The following is a 17,635-nucleotide window of genomic DNA, read 5'->3' as shown; positions in this document are numbered from 1 at the left end:
CCCTCTCCCATCATCCATATCAAGTTATTAATCAATTTTTGTCAGTTGTTCCTACTTAATCCTCTATAATTTTTTCACTTTTCCCTATCTGCTGTCAATTCCTTAGTTCAAGTCACCGTCATCTCCCATCTCCTAATGAATTGCTCTGCCCACTGCTTTACCCCTCATCAGTTCATCCATTACCTACACTGCAAGCTACATGACCTTTCTTTAGATAAAACTTGGCCATGTTACCCCAGACCTTCAAAGGGCTTTGAGGGTAAAATCCATATACCTTGGAATGGCATGCAAGGCCCTTCAAGATATAAGGGTTCTGCCAATTTCTCCTACCCCATCCTTCTCCATTCCTCCTTCATGCCACAATCATGTTGAACTGCCTTCCACAGGGTTACAACTCTCTTTGGCCTCTGTACCTTTGTAAATGCTCTTTTTCAGATTCAGACTACCTCTCTACACCACTAACTTGCTTATTTTTCAAGACTTGTAACAGACCACACCTTCTTCGAGTAGATTCTTGCAGGTATTGAAATCTGGGCTAAGACTTATTGTGTGCTTTATTGAATCTCCCATAACACCCTTTTTTTTCTTTTTTGAGATGGACTCTGACTCTGTCACCCAGGCTAGAGTGCAGTGGCATGGTCTTGGCTCAGTGCAACCTCTGCCTTCTGGGTTCAAGTGATTCTCCTGCCTCAGCCTCCCAAGTAGCTGGGATTACAGATGCCTGCCACCACACCCGGCTACTTTTTGTATTTTTAGTAGAGATGGGGTTTCACCATGTTGGCAAGGCTGGTCATGAACTCCTGACCTCAGGTGATCCACCTGCCTCGGCCTCCCAAAGTGCTGGGATTACAGGTGTGAGCCACCACGCCCGGCCTATTTCTTTTTGAGTCTTGCCTTCTGCTCCAAGGCTGGACATAGAATAGGTGCTCTGCAAAAACTGGTTTTCATAAAATCTTGATACTGACTTAACAGACTATTGTAATGAAAAAAGGAAAATCTACAGGCTACTCCTGGGCAACACAAATTCTAGTTATCCTTATGTAGTAGAATCAGCCCTAAGCCAGTGTTGACTTGCCTAGAAATTCAGAAGTGAGCTATCATTCCATGAAGACCACCCATTCAGTCTGGCATTAAAGCTCTTTAGTGCTGTTGAGAATCAATCCCTGACAGAGAAAGACCAATTTCCTGAATGAGAAAAGAAAGGGCCATATCAGGCTGAGAGTAGGAAAGAATATCTTCCCACAAGCTCATTCGTAAGGATAGGGTAAGGCTACCCTTTAGTGCTTAATCAAAAAGCAGTGAATGCCAAGTAAAAGGACATTATCTGTTCAAGAAAAGCCAAGATGTTGTAGAGCATACAAAACAGTGGCAAATCACTGAATGGTTCACACATGGGTCCATCATCTAGGAATATTAGAGAAATGAAAAGTGGAGCATCTCCACTGGGGTGTGTTTTTGTGTGGTTGTGTCGTGTATGTGTAAGTATGCATGTGTGTGTACAACCTTCAGGGTGGCATATTTTCTCTTCTCTTTCCTGCTCTTTCTACCTCTTTCTCAGAATTCTTGGAAATATATATAATACAGGAGCAAACTGTTTAATGGTTTTGCTGCAGAGACAATGAATCCTGCCTGACTCCAAAGGAAGGATGGGTGTTGCCTTCTTTCTTTCCTCTCTCTTATCTTTTTCTTTTGTGACCATAGATTAATTTCTTGTCTGTGCCGAGTTTTATTTTCTCCAGTTAGATTGTTAAAACATTCAGGTCCACTCAGTCTTTCAACTCCACCCATTTTTGTTGATATATCTCTGACCCACACTCCTATTAGACGAATAAGGCTAGTCATTAATAATTCCTCATCTGCTAATTCTTTAAAGAGACTAGAAAGAGGAGGCTGTGTAATTTGTATTTATTTATGTATCATATGAAAGAATCCTAATTCAGGGTACTTCAGGTATTTAAGTGGTATTTGTTGGCTTATTTACAGGGAATGCTTTGGGTAAAACTGGAACCAAGAGATAAAAATGTGTCACCAGAAACCTCTCTTTCTGCTTCTCAATTTCTCTTATATCCACTTTGTTTTATTTTATATGCGGTCTGTACTAATCAGGGTTTGTGGTTGCAAAAATCAGAAGCTAAATATGGTGAAGTAAAACAGAAAGGGTTTTGATGAGAAGAATCCTGAGTAGTATACAGAATTGAGGGGAAAGGCAGAGAAGCAGTCTTGAAAAGACTGTAAAGCAGCAAGTAAAGGAGGCTGAGAAGCAGAGTGCACAGGCAGGAGCAGCTACAGGAAAAGACTTCATTACCATGAGACTCTTGATTGCCAGGCATTTGGCACACAGCCGCTGAACTCAACTCTGCTGTTGCCAGAGGGCGTGAATTCTCACCATCCCTGAACCTTTGCATCACTCTCTCCAGATCCGTGTGATAAAACATATTCTAACTCCACACTCAGGAACTAGGTAAACAGCCATAACGAGTGTCTGCAGTTACTACTGAGATGCATCTGTTTGCGGCTCACTTTTTACTTTACCCCCATGAACCTCATTTTGACCAGTGGATGGCAGTGGCATTCTGGGTCCTCAGGAATAAATGTTCAGAGCCAGGTTCCAAATATCCCTCCTCCCCAGGAAATATTGTACAGTTGCCCTGGTATACGTTCATGAATGCCTTTGGGGACTTCTTGGAGATAAGAGTCACAGTGTGCACTTCAGTAAAGGTTTCTAGGTTGCCCGTCATTCAGAGTGCTCTGGGATTTGTGAATTGATTCAGGTCTGGGAAATGGGAGAGTCATCCTTGTTCAAGTAAGGGCTTTTTTTCTATAGAACTGGAAGGTTTTAGTTAAACCAACCAAATTGAGATTTAGTTGCTGTCCATGAATTTCAGTTTAGGAACCCTGTGATCAATTAACCACTGTGGTTCAAAATCTTCAATTATTCCCACTGGACCTACTGCCTATTATGGTAGCCACATTCACTTTGTCTCTGCTGGTTAAATGCTGTTATTTGACTTTTATGACATCCCAGGATCCCGATATTATGGAAGCCAAGACAATTTTGGCATTCCTCACCCCACCACTGGCTATCCCGAGGTTGCAGAGTACAGCCACTAGAGCGCTATTCAAAGATGCTGGCAAGAGCAACCCTCACCAATGCACTGGGTGGGTTTGGTGATAACTGGACCCTCTTGGGGAATATAATTCAAGGGTGGGTGTGTAGGTTCCCAGTCTAAATCTACTCCAAGATTCCTAATGCCTTAATTCTTTGTGTTTTGTCCTATACATGATTCGAAGAAACTTTGGCATATACATATTGTTTTGTTTATGCTGTCATCTCCTAAAGCATTGAACTTCTCTGTATAGTGGAGGCCATATCACAGCCATATGGGCATTTCAAACTAGAGTAAAGAGGGAAATGGCAAAATCTTTTTTTTTTTTTTTTCTGGGACAGAGTCTTGGTCTGTGACCCAGGCTGCAGTACAGTGGTGGGATGATGACTCACTGCAGTCTCAACTTCCTGGATACAAGCAATCCTCCCACATAGCTGGGACTATAGGCACATGCCACCACGCCTGGCTAATTTTTGTATTTTTTGTAGAGGCAGAATTTCATCATGTTGCCCAGTCTGGTCTCCAACTCCTAGGCTCAAGCAATCTGCCCACGTAGGCCTCCCAAAGTGTTGGGGTTACAGGTGTCAGCTACTGCGCCCAGTCCCACAACTTCTTTTCAAGTTAAAATTAAACAAGTAGTTGCATGTCTTACTTTTGCTCATATCCTAAACTTTTTCACATAGTTATTCATATATAGCTGCAAAGAGACCAGGAAATTTGGTTTATATCTGTGTGGTCACATACTTGGGAAGAAGGAAAGAAAAGGTTTTGAATAACAACTACCAGTCTGCCAAACAAACGTAAGCAAGAAAACACTTATAGGAGGATATCAAGTAGTTTATAGGATTATTAGAATGCTTCAGAGGTAGGAATATAAAACAGGCAATACCCAAGGGTTTCTAGATAGCTGTGAATACAACCAAGTTCATGCCCCAGAAATGGTCTAGTTAAGATGCTACTGAAGGTGAATACTTGTTTCAAATATGTCTGGAAGTGCCATAACTGAACATTTCCTGCTGTCATTGGATTTTTCACTCCAGCATTTTTGTGTAGTTAATCACTATTTTTGCTGTTTTACATCACAACCTTAATATCTGAAATAGTGGGTAGGAGAGTCACATTGACAAGACTCAGTCTGATTGAGTCACAGCTTTCAGAGGTAGGGAGAAAGAATGTTTGTTCTTAGCTGGGTGCGATGGCTCACACCTGTAAGCTCAGTACTTTGGGAGGCTGAGGCGGGTGGATCATGAGGTCAGCAGTTCAAGACTAGCCCGTCCAAGATGGTGAAATCCCGTCTCTACCAAAAATATAAAAATTAGCCGGGCATGGTGGCGGGTGCCTGTAATCCCAGCTACTCAGGAGGCTGAGGCAGAGACTTGCTTGAACCTGGGAGGTGGAGGTTGCAGTGAGCCGAGATCACACCACTGCCCTCCAGCCAGTGACAGAGTGAGTCTCTGTTAAAAAAAAAAAAAAAAAGTGTCTTCTCTTTTATTAATAGAGTGAGTGTCAGGACCCTGCCTCCTGCGAAGGGCTACACAGTAGAGATCTCAAATTGGAAGAGGGTTTAGATGTTGAGTAGCCCAAGAAAGACAAACCCCTATCTTATAGACTCTGTCTTTTTAGTGAGCAAGATATCTGTCCAGAGATCCAGCTCATAGCTTCCCAGCCAGCGACCTCAACAGAAAGAGAATATCTCTCTACCATTACCCATGTGTTAAGCTTAGGGAAGATGCTGATGGACACTGTTTGGGTGCTCATTTCTGTACTCATCAGTGAAGTCTAAGAGTGGTATATTTTGATTGACTCCTTCTATGCAAACATACACACATTTGTGACTAGGAGTGCTTAGTAAAGCGCTGAAATTGAAAGCCATTCATAATCCATGAAGTGGGGAGAAGGAGGTTGTCCCAAGGAAGATGTACTGGAAGACAAAACCTACAAAGTTCATTTTAGAGTTTTCATAATCATCTGGTTTATCTCTTGGCTACCATTTTTAAAAAACTTACAATACCTTCCTTTCTCAGTTACCTGAATATCACCATAAACCCTCAGATTGCATTACTAATGAAACTTTGGTTTCATCAGGTAGCTCTTTACAGCTGTAGTAAGGCTTCGCCCATGAGAGACTAACTATGGGATTAACCCTCTGGCCATAAACAACACTAAAACTGCAAAATATATGAAGCAACATCTTTTTAGGCATTTGACAATAGACTGCACAAAACTGCAATAATACTTGAGAGAAGGAAAACTCAAGAGATGAGCTCCACAATCTCTATATTTGTTGACCAGGGCACAACTTCAGACTTTGGAGATGTTGAACTGGTTGGGATCTTTAGAGCAAGGCAGGGCGCCAGAGAGGAAAGAGCTAAACAGAAAGGAGATTCAAAAATCTGGGTAGGGGTTCTTCATGAATCCTTGGCTAAGGTCTAGACTGTGCATGTTTAGGATGAGTCCATACTAGGTTTATGGTAGTGGCCACCATGGAATTGAGAGGAGAAAGGGGCATCAGAGATGGAGTAGTGTTGGACGATACTAGAGTGCTGGCTTAACTAGAGTGCAGAGCCCTTGTTAATACCTTGGGTACCCAGATGAGATACCAGAAAGGCCATGCTTTAGGAGGGAGGATCACTCTAAAGCAAGACCTACAATAGACCCACCCCAACAAACCCTAAAAATGAGACTTAATGAGATCTGTGGGGCATCAGAGTTTGGAAGTTGACTCAACCCAGGTTAAAGAGTCTTAGAAAACACTTTGCACTTTGCACATGTCTGCCATAACAAACCATAAAACTAATATATAGGTTCAGTGTGCTAAGCCAGTAATTAAACTACCCCCTAGAACAAAAGTCAACACTCTTCAGAGGAAGGTCATAGAATCAAAACAATCTAAAATATGTCACCAAAAATGTCCAATATGTTGTTAAAAAATACTAAAAATAAAAAGAAATACAAAAATGTAAGCTATAATTGAGAAAAAAGATGGCCCAAAAGATTTAAAGCAGCAATTATACGTATTTTCAAAGGTTTAGAATAAAATATGGTCTTAATGAGAGATCATACAGGGAATCTCAATGGAGAAATGAAAACCCTATTTTTTTTTTAAAAAAAAGAATGAGATAAAAATTCTGGAACTAAAACATAAAATAACTGAAATGAAAAGTTCAAGGCAAAGGATTCATAGCAGAGTGAAGATTACAGAATAAATTATCAGGGAACTTGAAGACAGATTTAGAGAAATTATAAAATATTAAGAACATGCGTAATTGAAATCCCAAAAAAGAAAGGAAAGTGAGAAAAATGGAGAAAAAAAATTCATAAAAACAATGGCCCCAATTTTCCCAGGTTTGATGATTAACATTGACTTACAGGGCCAAGAAGCATAATAAATTTCAAGCAGAGTCAAGTGATGTGCCATACTCAAACTACTTGGTATGGCATGTGAAAAGTCAAAGCTCATTAATAGTGTTAAGCAGTCCAGTGTTTCCCTAGGGTGAGAGTGGTGCGAGGAGATTGGAGAAAGGGACAGAAAAGTTTTGGAATGGTGGCAATATTATATGCATTGATTGTGAGGGTGGTTAAGTGAGTGTATGCATTTGTCAAAACTCGTCACACTTCACTTAAAATTTGTACATTTTGTTATATGTAAATTGTTCCTAAATAATGTTGACTTACAAAACTAGAAGTGATACTTAGTCAATCTAATACTTCAAACATTCTAACTTAATTATTTTGCCTTATTTTTATGTCTTTAGTCTTTCTTTACATTTTAGTTCCTATAAGTCTGGTTTTTATTGCTTTCTGTAAAAGGATGAACTAGACTCTAAATTGAGAGTTGTATACCTACAAATACTGACATATCTTGTTTTATTGTGCTTTGCAGATTTTTTTAAAACAAATTAAAGGTTTGTTGCAACCCTGCGTAAGCAAGTCTGTCGCTGCCATTTTTCCGACAGCGTGTGTTCATTTTGTGTTTCTGTGTCACATTTTGGTAATTTTTGCATAATTAATATTATCACACTTTTAAACTTCTTCATAATTAATATTATTAAGCTTTTAAACTTCTTCATAATGAACATTATTACACTTTTAAACTTCTTCATAATTAATATTATTATTTTTATCAGGCAGCCCCCAAACCAGAATAGGTTCAGAGACGTTTCCTGTTATTTTTATATGTGTTATGGTGATCTGTGATCACTGATCTTCGATGTTACTACTGTAGTTGTTTTGGGGTGTCATGAGCTGCACCCCAATAAGATGACAAATGTAATCATGTTGTGTGTGTTCTGACTGCTACACCAATTAGCCATTCCCCTATCTCTCTTCCTCAACTCAGGCCTCCCTATTCCTCAAAACCCTATTGAAATTAGGCCAATTAGTAAACCCTACAATGGCCTCTAAGTGTTTAAGTGAAAGGAGGAGTTGCACGTCTCTCACTTTAAATCAAAAGCTATAAATGATTAAGCTTAGTGAAGAAAGTATGTCAAAAGCCAAGACAGGCTGAAAGCTAAGCCTCTTATGCCACACAGTTGGCCAAGTTGTGAATGCAAAGGGGAAGGTCTTGAAGGAAATTTAAAGTCTACTCCAGTGAGTACATGAATGATAAGAAAGCAAAACAGCCCTATTGCTGATGTGGCGCAAGTTCGAGTGGTCTGCATAGAAGATCAAACCAGCCACAGCATTCTCTTAAACCAAAGTCCCTAACTGTCTTCAATTCTGTGATGGCTGAAAGAGGTGAGAAAGCTACAGAAGAACAATTGGAAGCTAGCAGAGGTTGGTTGATGAGGTTTAAAGAAGCCGCCTCTATAACATAAAAGTGCAAAATGAGGCAGCAAGTGCTAATGTAGAAGCTACAGCAAGTTACCCAGAAGATGTGGCTAAAATAATTGATGAAGGTGGCAACACTAAACAACAGATTTTCAGTATAGACAAAATAACCTTATGTTGGAAGAAAATGACATCTAGGACTTTCTTTTTTTTTTTTTTTTTTTTTTTTTTGAGACGGAGTCTCGCTCTGTCGCCCAGGCTGGAGTGCAGTGGCCGGATCTCAGCTCACTGCAAGCTCCGCCTCCCGGGTTCACGCCATTCTCCGGCCTCAGCCTCCCGAGTAGCTGGGACTACAGGCGCCCGCCACCTCGCCCGGCTAGTTTTTTGTATTTCTTAGTAGAGACGGGGTTTCACCGTGTTAGCCAGGATGGTCTCGATCTCCTGACCTCGTGATCCACCCGTCTCGGCCTCCCAAAGTGCTGGGATTACAGGCTTGAGCCACCGCGCCCGGCCTGACATCTAGGACTTTCATAGCTAAAAAGAAGCCAATGCCTGGCTTCAAATCTTCAAAAGGCAGGCTGACTCTCTTGTTAGGGGATAATGCCACTAGTAACTTTGAATTTAAGTAAATGCTCATATATCATTCTGAAAATTCTAGGGCCCTTAAGATTTATGCTAAATATACTCTGCCTGTGCTCCATAAATGGAACAAGAAAGCCTGTATGACAGCACAACTGTTTACAACATGGTTTCCTGAATATTTTAAGCTCACTATTGAGAACTACTGCTCAGAAAAAAAAGATTTCTTTCAAACTATGACTGCTCATTGACAATGCACCTGGTTGCCCAAGAGCTCTCATGGAGATACACAAGGAGATTAATGTTATTTTAATCACTAACACAACTTCCATTCCATAGCCCATAAATCAAGGAGTAAATTTGACTTTCAAATTTTATTATTTAAGAAATAAATTTCATAAGGCTATAGCTGCCATAGATAGTAATTCCTCTGATGGACCTGGGAAAACTAGATAGAAAATCTTCTGAAAAAAAATTTACCATTCTAGATGCCATCAAGGGCATTTGTGATTCACGGGAGGAAGTCAAAATATCAACATTAACAGAAGTTTGGAAGAAGTTGATTCCAACCCTCATGGATGAGTTTAAGGGTTCAAGACTTCAGTGGAGATCACTACAGATGCGGTGGAAAAAGCAAAATAATGATAATTATAAGTAGAGCCTGAAGATGTGACTTAATTGCTGCAACTTCATGATAAAACTTGAATGGATGAGGAATTGCTTCTTACGGATGAGCAAAGAGTGGTTTCTTGAGATGGAATCTAATCCTGGTGAAGATGCTGTGAACATTGTTGAAATGACAACAAGGAGTTTAGAGTATTACATACACTTAACTGATAAAGCAATGACAGGGTTTGAGAGGATTGACTGCAATTTTGGAAGAAGTTCTACCGTGGATAAAAAAGCTATCAAATAACATCGAATACTACAGTGAAATGTTTCATGAAAGGAAGAGTCAATCAATGCAGCAAACTTCATTGTTGCCTTGCCTTAAGACACTGCTCCAGCCTGAACAACATAGCAAAACCTCATCTCTACAAAAAATAAAAATTACCCAGGCATGGTGGCACATGCCAAGCAGTCCAGCTACTTGGGAAGCTGAGGCAGGAGGATTGCTTTAGCCCAGGAGTTTGAGGCCGCAGGGAGTTGTGATCAAGCCACTGCACACTAGCCTGAGCAGCAGAGTGAGATCCTGTCTCAAAAAAAAAAAAAAAAAAAAAAAAAAAAGACATTGCTATAGCCACCCCAACCTTTAGCAATCAGCCACTACCCTGACTAGTCAGCAGCCATCAGCATCAAGGCAAAACCCTTCACCAGCAAAAAAGATTACAACTCCCTGAAGGCTCAGATGACAGTAGAGTATAAATGTAGCTTTTTTTTTTTTTTTGAGATGGAGTCTGTTGCCCAGGCTGGAGTGCAGTGGCACCGTCTCAGCGCACTGCAACCTCCGCCTCCCAGGTTCAAGTGATTCTCTTGCCTCAGCCTCCCAAGTAGTTGGGATTACAGGCATGCGCCACCACGCCCAGCTAACTTTTGTATTTTTAGTAGAGACGGGGTTTCTACTAAACCCCGTCTTGGTCAGGCTGCTCTTGAACTCCTGACTTCACATGATTAGCCTGCCTCGGCCTCCCAAAGTGCTGGGATTACAGGCGTGAGCCACCGTGCCCAGCCAAACTTTCATATACACTGAGAAACCAAAAAAAAAGAAAAAAATGTGTGGCTTGCTTTATTGCAATATTCACTATATTGTGATGATCTGGAACCAAAACTGCAGTATCTCCGAGATACGCCTGTAACATATGTTGCTTGCTATTTTCTCCTTATTAAATAGCAGACTTCAGCCTAGTCAAATTCACTCACATGAAATCCACCCAACTACACATTTTCTGCTGCCACTGAATCTTGAATCCCTTAATAGAATGCCTCAGTTACTGCATCTATTCATTGGACATTATATACCACTGTTACTACACTATATGTTGAAATACATATTATTTAAAATTGCAAATAAGATTCTACCCTTAAAATATTCATATATTATAAGCGAATATGAAAGTGCTATAAAAACAACATGTTGTGTTTATAATTTGCCATTTTGTTTCCTGCCTAATTATTTAAAAAATTAAAACCGATATTTTGGATGTGATGTAAAATTTCATCTTATTTATAAAAAGTGTGCTGAGAATTTTATCCAATATAGACAAATTTAAGATAATCCATGTAGCATCAAAATAGCTTAAATTACTTAACAGCTATGATTGTTTGGAATTAGTTCTTCCTTTCCCAAGAAATGCTTTCGCTGTGGATGAAAGCAGACTCTGGCTGAGGTTTTGTGATGTTATAATGATAGGAAAATGCTAGAAAAAGACAGAGGAGATAAGTCTCAGTGTACAAACAGTGGAGACGCTAAACCTGTGAGGTTAATTTTAGTCAGTTCTACTAAAAAAATTTTTTTTTAAGTATGAGCCTATAGGGATAAAACAAGATGATATAAGCAGAGCAGAATAGTACATTTGATAAAGTATCTGCTAATATTTTATATTGAGTAATACAGAGCAGAAGAAGAACGGTGATTAAATCCAAACCATAAGACTTAACAGTAGACTGGAGGGCCTTTCTCAGGGCAGGATTTGTAACCAGCAGACAGGCTTTAAATCCCAGTTTCGTTGCTTACTACCTATATGAATTCTATAAATCTTGGTTTTCATGCTTGAAAAACGGCTCTAATAGTCCTTGCCTCCTAGGATTCTTGTAGAAATAAAATAAGATGCAAATTGCCTAACATGGTACATGGCACATAGACACCCAGTGAACATTTACTGATCCCTCGACATCAGAATAAAAGAAAAGGGTAATTATTCTAATCTTGGTAGAGGGTGTGGCAGAGGATTTTTGTTCTGGCTTCTGGAAACTTGTGTAAGTCAAAGCTTACAGAAAGGATGTCTGGCATTGGGCTAGTTATTGCCTCAAGTACACGAATGCCCCAGAGGGGAGCTTATAGTCTAGATTTTCCAGGATGCAACCATTTATGCTGTAGGAAGAGGATGGGAGCAAAGTAAGCTGCTTGTGAATAACAGAAAAGCTGTCCTTGTGTGCTATGATGATAATGTTAACAAAGGAAGTCACTTCCCTAACCAAATTGATTATTGAGCCGAAAGTGAGATAAAAACTATATATATATATACACATACATATATATATTATAATATATTTATATTTTTTTCGGAGCCACATAAAGCCTGAAGAGAAGGCTAGGAAAAGGAACGAGCTCAAGAAGCTGGGCAATGTTCAGATCAGTAGCTATGGAATACTCTCCTCATTCTTATGTCACTGCAGATTTAATGCCCACAATGTCCTAGTGTCTGCACATTTTTATTTCGAGCATGAAATAATAATAATGACAGGCAATTTAAAATGATGACCACTATTTTTGTGTTTCCTTGAGAAATGGACCAATTTTCTCATCTGTTCTGGCATATGGCATAGTGTGTGTGTGCGTGTGTGTGTGAGAGAGAGAGAGAGAGGAAGAGAGGAGGGGTGCAAGAAGAGAAGAATCAGACAGATGATTCACACAACATTCTGCCCTCACTAAAGGAACAGAAAATCTGGCCGGGCGCGGTGGCTCAAGCCTGTAATCCCAGCACTTTGGGAGGCCGAGACGGGCGGATCACGAGGTCAGGAGATCGAGACCATCCTGGCTAACATGGTGAAACCCCGTCTCTACTAAAAAATACAAAAAACTAGCCGGGTGAGGTGGCGGGCGCCTGTAGTTCCAGCCGCTTGGGAGGCTGAGGCAGGAGAATGGCGTGAACCCGGGAGGCGGAGGTCACAGTGAGCTGAGATCCGGCCACTGCACTCCAGCCTGCGCGACAACGCGAGACTCCTTGTCAAAAAAAAAAAAAGGGACAGAAAATCTAAAAGTTTAAAGTCACCTCCTCTAGGATATAGTTTAAAATAGTCTGATGTCAAGGGATGGGCAAAAGTTTATTGAGTGTCTACGTGCCATGCACCGTCTTAGGCAATTGGCATGGTATAAAATTGTTATGGCAACCACTATTGCCTTAAACAATATAAGATTAAAAGGGTTTCTTCTTTGGTTTTGTTTTTTGAGACAGAGTCTTGCTCTGTCACCCAGGCTGGAGTGCAGTGGCGTGATCTCAGCTCACTGCAACTGCCACCTCCTGGGTTCAAGTGATTCTCCTGCCTCAGCCTCCCAAGTAGCTGGGACTACAGGTGCATGCCACCATACCCAGCTAATCTTTGTATTTTTAGTAGAGATGGGGTTTCACCATGTTGGCCAGGCTGGTCTCAAACTCTTGACCTCAAATGATCCACCCACCTCAGCCTCCCAAAGTGCTGGAATTACAGCCATGAGCCACCACACCTGGCCTTCTTTTGTTTTTTATTTTTATTTTTATTATTTATTTATTTATTTTTTTGAGACGGAGTCTCGCTGTGCTCCCAGGCTGGAGTGCAGTGGCGTGATCTCGGCTCACTGCAAGCTCCGCCTCCCGGGTTCACGCCATTCTCCCGCCTCAGCCTCCCAAGTAGCTGAGACTACAGGCGCCCGCCACCACGCCCAGCTAGTTTTTTGTATTTTTAGTAGAGACGGGGTTTCACCATGTTAGCCAGGATAGTCTCGATCTCCTGACCTCGTGATCCACCCACCTCGGCCTCCCAAAGTGCTGGGATTACAGGCTTGAGCCACCGCGCCCGGCCTCTTTTGTTTTTAAGTATAATTTTTATCAAAACAATACTCATACTTGGTGAAAATAAAATAATGTAGAAGAACTCAAGGAAATTGATATTTTCCCATTCAGTCTTTGACATATGGTCATTTCTTCTGATTGTTTCCATATTTAATTCTTTGGTTAGTTATTTTCATAAATGTGGTTAATATAATTATAATTCTGTATCCTGATTTTTCATTTATAGTCATTATCAATTAACACATGAGAAATGAAAATTTATCTCGCAGTAATCTCGTCTCATCCTCTTCCCAATATTTCATATTATTTTTAACTTTTCCATTAGTTAATTTCATAATATTAAATAATATGGTTAAAATTATTTGTTTCCATCAACTTTCTCTATATCTTTCCAAGTTGGAAAGTGGCCTCAGTCGTCCTCCACATTCCTCTTTTCCCTCACATTGCATCTTCTGTCAGCTCTGTGTTATTTTACATTGTCAAATATTTATTAACAATTAGATTAGGTCTGAAAATTTCACCAAAATTCCTACTTTATCCATGGATTGACTCTAAATCTGAACATGAATGATCTTTACATTACTATCATGACGTAAATGTAGTTTACTGCTTGGTCGAGTAGTGTATTAGGATTACTTTTGATTTTCTATTGTTTCAATGCCAGGATTCCTGAGTCACATTTAAAAAATAACTATTCCTAGCATTAAAACCAAATAGATTTTCCTTTTCCCTACTATTTCATTTGCCTAAATAGACATGACATTTTTGTTTACTTGTTAATGTACCATACTTTTATAATAGGGTTTTTATTTTTTCTAAAGTCCTTTTTGCCCTTCTTATTTGAGAGAAAGGGTCATTTCAGACTTTTTTTTTCTTTTTTTTTCTTTTTTTTCTTTTTTTTTGAGATGTAGTCTTGCTGTGTTACGCAGGCTGATCTCGAACTCCTGACCTCAAGCAATCCTTCTGACTCTGACTCCCAAAGTACTGGGATTACAGGCATGAGTCACTGCACCCATCCCAGGCTTTTATTATCTCCTCAATGATTACCAGTTTTGATCATATATTTTACTGCATTCAGACCTTCCTCCTGGTCCGTTTTGCTTCTGGCTTTAGTCTGGACTGAAGTTCTCTAAATCTGCTGCAAATGTCATCCTGGAGATTCTCATCATTGTTTTGCTGGTTTGAATTCACGGATTCTTGAATTTCAGGTCTTCCTTTTTCTTTTTGCTTTTAATGACACTGGAGTAATGTCCTCTAGTACCTAAGACAAGTTGCTTTCAAATCACATTTTCTGAGTGCTTACATGCTTTAATCTCTCATTATTGGCCAGAAAGAATTTTCAGTAGGAAAATAATTTTCTTAGGAGTCTTTAAAGCACTCTATTTTTGTTTTTGTTTTGTTTTTAATAGATGGGGTCTCACTCTGTTGATAAAGCTCTGTGCAGTGACGTGATCATGGTTCACCACAGCCTCAACTTCTTGGGTTTGAGAGATCCTCCCACCTCAGCCTCCCCAGTAGCTGGGACTACAGGCGTGCACCACCATGCCCAGCTAATATATTTTTATTTTTAATAGAGACATACTTTGTTTACTAGCATCCACTGTTACTCTTAAGAAGTCTGATGACAGTCTGATTCTTATTCATTTGTAAGTGAACTGTCTTGACTCTCTGAAAGCTTCTTTTTAGTGTTTTGTAATTTTATGAGGCTGTATTAAGGTGTTAGCCCTTTTTTATTCATTGCACTGAACACTCTACCTGGTTTTCAGTTCTAGAAATTTTTCTTTTGTCTTTTCTTCTGAAATTTTTATTAATAGGATAATGATGTTCCTGGATTGCTCTTCTAATGTCTCTTTTTTATTTTGTGTATTTCATATTTCTATCTCTTTGACTTATATACTCTGAGAAATTTCTCCACTTTAATTGTAAATCCTTCAATTGAATGTCTAACTTCAGTAATCACCCTTCTATTCTCTAAGAGCTCTTTCTTCTTCTCTGTCCGATTTTGTAGAACATCTGTGGCAACTATGGAGGTGCACCCTCAGATCTCCCTTCAAGCAGAATCTGCTGGGAAGGATTCAGTTAACTGACAGCTTCCAAGTGTGGTATGTTTGGGATCCCTGCTGCATTGAATCCATGCCGTTGCTCCCTGGGAAGCCCCAGCCAATGACTGAGCATGGTGGAGACTCCAGAGCCTGGTGGCTTCTGTCCATTGGGATACCCCAAAGTGCTGGCTGAGATTTTCTTAGAGCTACACTACAGTCTGGAGCTCTTCCTTTCCAGTCCTCTTTCCTTCCCCTCTTCTTTCATAGCCTATTAGACCTGCATCACAGTCCGAAGGTATATTTCTCTGCCCACTCCTGTTCCCTCTCGCCTTTATCTTCCAAAGTCATTGCCCCCAGTACATCTCTTACACTTATTGTCTTGGCTTTTGCTTCCTAGGGGACTAGAACTGGTAGGGCATCCTATCTTGCTTTACGAACATACTCGCTTGCTACATCTCTCTATTTCACTTATTTTTATAACACCTCATACATCTAACAAGGGACATTTAACCTGGTGTAGTGACCTAGTGGGCTCAAATTGCACTGTAGGAAGCTGAAATTAACTAGACAAAAAGATGTCATCTGTACATCACAAAGATAAGGGAGGAGACTAGGTGCACCTTTCCCCCAACTTTCCAGAGGGGGCCACATTTTTAATAATTCTAAAAAATGAAAAAAAATGGCAATATTACATGAAAGTATGATTTTTCTTCCATCTGCTACTGCATACAATTTTCTGATTTTGTGGCAAGATATGCCACGGCCTCATTCAAACCATCTGCACTGAGAATCATGCAGTGCCTTGCACTTTTAGTTATCCCAGCACTTGCGCAAGTCTTGTTTTGCCACTAGATTTTAGTACTTTTGAGGACAGGGACTCTGTTTTCTCTTCAGTGCCTCATAATAATAACAATAATAAGAGCTCAGCCATTCTTTATCGTGTGCTAATTATATGCCGAGCCAGGTAAGGTGGTAAATACTTTGTATCTATTGTTTCATGTGAAAACACAAAATCTCCGAGAGGTCATGTAAATGGCCCAAGGTCCCACACATCTGCCCTCCTCCAGAACCTATGCTCTCTATCACATCCAATACTGCCTCTACCTGTACCCTGACACACAGAGGACACTCAATAGCTGTCAATCCATTGGTTGAGCTACAACTGTTATTAACTATAGACAAATAGGTAATAGAAATCTCATTTACTGTCCTGTAATATGTGTCATATAGATTTGTGATGGGGAACGAATGAATATGCAGGGCTAAGGAAGCCTCATGCATTCTCAAAAATTATCTTGCTAGGAGAAAGCACATCGTTTACCAATACCAAATCCTTTATTTTACATGAAGTTCCCTGACACTGTGAAGCTCTAATAGTAAGTGCTTTTTTATCTTTAAAATACACCTTCTTGTGAAGAGGCAGAACATATCGAGTCTCTTATTTTCCCTCTTCTAGCATGCCATTTAGGGCCTCTGTGGGAGAGGAAGTAATGTGTCAATATATGTGAGCTTGCTCTCATAGAGAAAACCAACTCTATTTATCTAAGCTTCTCCCCATTCCCCTGGAGAAGTAATTAAACCAAATCATTGACCCCTTCTGGAGTAGTCCAGGAGTCAGTTTTATTTATGTGAAAGTAAAGGATTCGGGAAAACGAAAATGTCACTGGGCCGAAATCAGCATAAATCCATTTACATGGAAAATACAGGAGATTTGACAGCATCTTTTGTGATCTCTTTTTTCCCATGTTCAGAAACATGAACTTTTATAACTACAAAGGTTATCCCTTTTGTTCTTAGAATTCCTTTGTGATTATACATAGCTCACCAGGGGCTACTTCTCATGAGTGGTTACAATTTTTCACTCAGCTGTTGTTTATCAGAGGATCAGGATTTGCTCAGGAGGTGAATGTGAGACTCTCCTCCCTCCCTCAGCAATAGCATGGTTATTTAAAGGCAAAATTCCATTTGTTTTTCTCCTAATCATTTCTACCACCATGAAGCCGTAGCACGCACATTCACCTCCCTTACTTCTCTTCAGAAGATTCTTGGGATTAGCAGTTATAGCCCCAGAATATAAAGTGGGGATCCCAGTCTTTAGAAACAGGCTGACAGGGACAAGAGTCTGGCATGCAAATCATCTTTGGAAACCAAGGCTGACTACTGCCTAAGTACCATTTCAGTTAGTAGTCCATCTAAGGGACTATGTATGGGAAACATATAAGCTGATACTCTCGATGCCAGATGCTAATGTTTAGTTTATCTCTTTGAAAGTGTTACATCACCTAATCCAGAGCCAATCAAAGTGTTCGATTTTTCTCAAACCTGACTTAATACAAGCAAGACTTCAAAAGTTTAAAACATTTGGGCTGGGCGCGGTGGCTCACGCCTGTAATCCCAGCACTTTGGGAGGCTGAGGCTGGCGGATCAC

Source organism: Papio anubis, chromosome 1 (assembly GCF_008728515.1).
Source record: "Papio anubis isolate 15944 chromosome 1, Panubis1.0, whole genome shotgun sequence".
NCBI lineage: Eukaryota > Metazoa > Chordata > Mammalia > Primates > Cercopithecidae > Papio > Papio anubis.
Note: the sequence above shows the minus strand (reverse complement) of the source record.